Raw genomic sequence first — 6,000 nt, forward strand, 5'->3', positions numbered from 1 at the left:
GCTATTTGGCTTTGGGACGTGTAGTAGTATGTTGTCAGATATGTTTTGTAATCACATTTGCAAAGAAGGACATTCCAGTCCACGTTCATTTACGTAATTACTTTTGTCATCCTGTAGATGAAATTATGTCAGTGTTTTTCATTATATTCTGATAAGATTCTTTATATTCAGGTTATTCTTCTCATTAACAGTGTACCGTATCACATGAACGTACGAAATAATTGTTAATACATTACGTTTCTGTTAACTTCCAATCCCCTTGTATACAAACCCTTTCGGTAGGTATGCGCAATACTTTGTTCCACTATTCGAATGAGTTAACTATACGAGTAACTAACATTTATTCCACATACTACCTCCTACTCCCTAGCAGTTACGTATATAACAATTATAGTGAATATATATGCAGTTATTTACAGTTGTTACGTTGTGAGAGAGGGGGTATTAATAGGGGGATGCAATACCTTCGCAGTGCATACCTATAACGTGTTTAAACGTCCCGCGTCAGGACATTCACTCGGTAGTTTCACTCGGTACTACCGGGTGATGACGTCACAACAACTGCTCCGCTCCGCTCCTTCCCCAGCACTATGCAGGCCTACTACACGCTGCTCGCCGCACATTGTGGGGACAACGCTTTCGAGGTTTCTCGAAATTTCTCGCGAGAAATAATGCCTGCGCTAGTCTCGAGACCTCGTCTCAGACTGCCCATCACTAGTGTCGGCCTCCGGATCCCAAGATAGCGGGTTCAAACCCGGTAGAGGTAGTCGGATTTTTGAAGGGCAGAAAAAAGTCCACTCGACACTCCATGTCGTACGATGTCGACATGTAAAAGATCTCTGGTGATACATTTGGTATTTACCCGATAAAATTAATTAAATCTCAGCCATAGACGCCCATGAGAGATCCGGTTTACTCTAGTGGGCCTAGAGTAAAACGGAACGTCGAAATTAACGAGCAGACAACCAGATGGCGTCAAATCGAAATGTCTGCACACGGTAGCTGAGGCCATACGATTATTATTATTATTAGTACAGTGGTTCTACTTCAGATACTGACAACACGAACACTGTTCACGCAGTGAACTACTATAAAAGTATTATGTATAAGTGATCCGATATACAGTAAATACGTAGAAAGATAAAAATGTCGGTCGGTCACTTGCTTTCTTGGCTTACGCTGCGTGAACCATCGACAGACCCCAAGTGTAAGCGTACGAAATGTAGAGCATAGAAACCTCTACAAAAAAGTCCGCGATGGCACATACCTATTTCCAACCGGCTGCCCTCTAGAAGCGATTATATGCAACAGTCCGCGGTAAAAAATATAACTCCTTAAAATTAAATAATTATTTCGATATTGTCCTCGAGTTCCTCATCAAAATAAATTGTTTGACCTCCTCCAGTATTTTATAAGGATTAGAATAACCTTGTCAGGACATTATTTGCATGAATGGTTCAGAAGTTATGACCATTTTAGACTGTAGTGGTAATACGTGCGGCAGGAAGGGCGAGCGCTGTCTCATATCGCATGACGTTACGCAGAAGGCGGCCAGGGAGAGAGAAGCGAGCGCGATGCGAGAAGACCCCCCCCCCCCTCCCTGTTTTTTTCCTTCAAAATATAATTGAAATTAATCCTGTTTTAATCGCTGCGTGTTTTGCATAATATGCCTATACAGCTAATACCAGGTGGCACACACTGTATATTAAAATGAAACTACCAGATTACAAATCAGGGGAATGTAAGCAAACGCATTACAATTCTGACTAGCAGATTGCCTACCCAACAGCATGTGAAGATCATCTTAACTAAGGTTAAGTTATAAGGAGATTCCCACCTTCCAATACTTGTCAATTTCTATATAATGGATTATATCACGTAATTAATAAAACCATTGTATAGAAATTGACAAGTATTGGAAGGTGGGAATCTCCTTATAACTTAACATTAGTTGTGTTGAGCCAATACAGGACAAAATATGAGATTTATAAGCTGAAGATTATCTCATTCAGTTTTGGTGTACCAGTACTGAACGTCATTATGTAGGATTATTCTTATACAGTTGAACCTCCATTACTTGAATTTTCGGTATCTCAAAAGTAACTTCAATTTTCCGGCTGTTTGTCCTATTTTTCACATGTATTTATTTCTGTATTACTCGAAATATGGTTCCACGAATGTCTCGAAGCAAACATTTCCTCTTTTGAAGCAGTAAATACTCAACTTAAATTTTGTACAACATTAACTGTTCAATATGGAATTTGTGGTTTGTGAGGAACAGTTAACAAGTAAAGAAAGGGTTATAGTGATACTGGGAGCTAACATGACGGGAACCAAAAAAGTAAAACTTATATAGTGATCAAAAGATTGGCGAAGCCTCGCTGTTTCTCGGGTGTGAATTTATTATACCAATATATATGGTCCCTTATTGGGCATTATACATTTTCCGACTAACACATTCCTTGTTGCCAGCGTTTCGCCCTCGTGTGCTAGGTTGGGCTCATCAGTTGGTACCTAGCACACACACCAAGAAGCTGGCTGGTGCATACCGTGGATGCTACTGCGTAGGCCAGGGCCATCCAGTCATTGCGCTCTGAGAGCGCGCCCGGAGCACTGGGCAGTCAGACTAGCGCTCCTTCCCCTACCACCACTACATTGTGGCAGCGAGGAGACCTGAGACAGGCGGGCGATGTTCGGACCACGCTGACTAGATACAAATACAGTAGAGACAACACGCGACACGGATTTCGCCTTGCTAAAATGGGAAACAATTCGACGGTGGCGCTCCTAGTGACTTGACCTGAACAAATCGCGCGAAATTCAAATATCAATGGAAATGTATGTACGGAAATGGATAAATAAATTACGTCTAGAAAGAAAGTGGTATTGCGATATTAACTTCGAAGTTGCTAAAGCAATTCTGGATGAATGAATGAATAATTATTTAAAAGGTTATTAAAGACTGAAATTAGACACATAAACAAGATATGAAATGGGCTGCTGTGAAATGGCTTGATCTTTCATTTATGCATTACTTTTTTAGCTTTAGCATTCCTGCCTGAACTTTTACGGTTGGATTTGTCTTTTTTCTCACTTAAAAAGCATTGTATGATCACATTAAGACACTTGTCAATAAACATATCGGCATATTCCTTGCACACATGATGCAATGAATTAACATTTAAAAGCTGGACAATTTTCCTCTTAACATGAAGCCTACTGACAGAAAGAAAATCTGTAAAATTCCTTCTTTAATCTGAGAAGAGGGATTAAAGAAAGAAAAGTATGAAAATGTTGTTGATAGTGATGCTTTGAGGAATATTTACGTACAATTAGAGTAAAAATGTAATATACCCTTGGCTGTATAGTCAAGGATTTTTAAAGTCGCTGGCCTGGAAATGATCTGAACAGATCTTATAATTCTTATATAAGCGTAACATCCCTTCTTTCTTGTACACCTTATTTATCACTTCTGTGACATTTCAAAACCCACAGATCACACCTACAACAACACATCGGTATTGAAGGTTAACTGCTGCACTATAGAATAAAATATGCGTATTACATTTTATGCCAGTTAAAATATGGGTCGAGCAGGTCAGAAGATTATGAAGTACTATAAAAATCTCTGTCACTGGAAGAATATATATGCAAACACAATAATACTTACATATTCTTGTCACGAGGGAACCTGAAGAACGACCGCGCATTTTTCTCTACTTCGTAATTACTGCAGCCAAACACAGCTCATACCTTTCCCCTCATGATGAGAGGAGATATCGAGGAATGACACACGCTACTATTTAATTATGTCAACTCACTGAAAACGCATAAATAACACCAAAAACTTCACACAAAAATACACGTGCTCTTATGAGAGAATCAGTACTGTTCAGGTCTATCCGCTAGAGTGAGTTCCAATAGCTGTCCCTCGATATCTCGCTCAGTGTCGCGTATTGTCTCTACTGTATTTGCTAGATACGTACGTGCAGTCGTGCGGCCGACTGCTTTTGTGGGTTTGTTGACATATTGATAGGGCTGTTTTGCCATAACAAATATACTGCGAAGAAGTATGACATCAGCCCCTCAAAGTAACGAAATTCCTTACTAATGAAGACAAAATTAAAATTGTCAGAAAGTGGACTGAGCGTCCGCATCTTTAAGCACGCAGAGGTCGCAAATGTTGAACTCGCACCTTCGAGTTCCGACTCGATCACTTACGTTGGTCGAAGTTTTGTTCGATTCAAAGTGGCAGCCAAAGTCATTCCTGCCAGTCGCACATGGTAGAGTGAAACCAGAGAATAATGTTTAATAACCCCCCTGCTCCGAAATCCTACTAACATTTGTTTTAGAAAGAGAGTGATCTGCAATAATACTTCGATATTTTTATTGGCCCCCGTACACATGTTTTCACATTTGTTTGGCGTTTTTCACAACTTTCAGTGCACTTGTTAGTTTAAGAGCCCCAGCAGAAAAGGTTTTCATATTTGTTCTCTCGTGTTTTTCACACCTTTTAATAATACAGTTGAACCTGCGTTATACGTAACTCTGTTCTACGTAATTTGTATTTGTACGTAATTTCCTTTAGGTCCCGGCAAAATATAATTTAAGAGCGTGTTAAATAAATCTTATTTATACGTAATCCGTTTATACGTAATTCGCTGTTATACGTATTAAGTGTCAGTGAAATAAAATTGAGTTTTGCGTAATTGTAATGAGAATGTGCTTTTTAGAAAGAAACTACTTTATTTACGAAGTTTCCTCTTTGTCGGCGAAAGCGGAAGTAGAGCGATCGGGTTTCGGTGCTGAAACAGAACACAGATTTTCTTCGAGTGACATTGTTGACCCTTATTTACTAGCGGCTTAACAAAGGCGAGTCCTCTTCGCTCCTCCTCTACCTTCGTCGTTTTTGACACGCCGCCAAAGATTAAGATACATTACAAGCAAAGCGAGCGGTTTCGGTGCGGAAACAAAAGAAAATGCAGTAAATTTGTTTGAACATGAGAATGTCTTTCGTGGGAACAACGGAGAAGTAAATGTCCACAGTGCCGGTATCTGGTGTTTACTGTTGAAAAGTAGTTTTGTCATTCAGTTGCTTTTGATTAGCCACGGAGAACTGGAAAAGGAAACGTTATACGAGAAGTGGACGCTAATCCACACAAAACAAAAACTGAAATCGCTTCAGACTTAGGGATTGCTTATTCCACGCTATGTACAGGCATCAGTAAAAGAAACGCTATTTTGGATGAGTTCGTAAAACTGGGTTCAAAATCAGCAAAGCACAGCCGTCAGCAAGAAGGATGGTACGTAGATTTGGAGAAAGTACTTTTCACATTGTTCCAGCAAAAGCGGGCCGCAGCTCTACTAATTAGTAGAGATATGCTGAAGGCAAAGGCGATAGATTTAGCTAAAATGATGAGTATCACTGCTGCCTTGAAGGCTTCATCAGGATGTTTGCAAGGATTTAAAGAAGAGATGGAAAGAAGAGGTTCTGCCGGATATCGTAAGCGGTTATCAGCCTCCAAGCATCTACAACTGTGATGAGACCGGCCTATTCTACAATCTCCTTCCTAATAAAACATTAGCTGGAAAAGGTGACTCATGCCATGGAGGGAAGAAAAGTAAAATTCGTGTAACAGTACTTGTCGCCACCAATGCAGATGGATCCGACAAACTTCCTCCACCTGTGATAGGAAAATCGAAGAATCCGAGGTGTTTTAAGGGTGCGAAAACAAAACCTAAGGAATATGAATCCAATGGGACAGTGGTTCAAAAAACTGGACATTAAAATTAAAAAGAAACAGAAAAGATCCTTCTTCTTATGGATCGTTGTGCAGCACATCCACCTCAAATCGTTCTGGATAACGTCCGAATGTAATTTTTCCCTCCTAACTGTACCAGTGTTCTACAACCGCTTGATTTGGGCATCATTGCAAATTTCAAAGTGCATTATAGAAAAATGCTGGTTCAACATTTAATAACACTGAGTGATGCAGGAAA

Source organism: Anabrus simplex, chromosome 2 (assembly GCF_040414725.1).
Source record: "Anabrus simplex isolate iqAnaSimp1 chromosome 2, ASM4041472v1, whole genome shotgun sequence".
NCBI classification, from domain to species: Eukaryota; Metazoa; Arthropoda; class Insecta; order Orthoptera; family Tettigoniidae; genus Anabrus; species Anabrus simplex.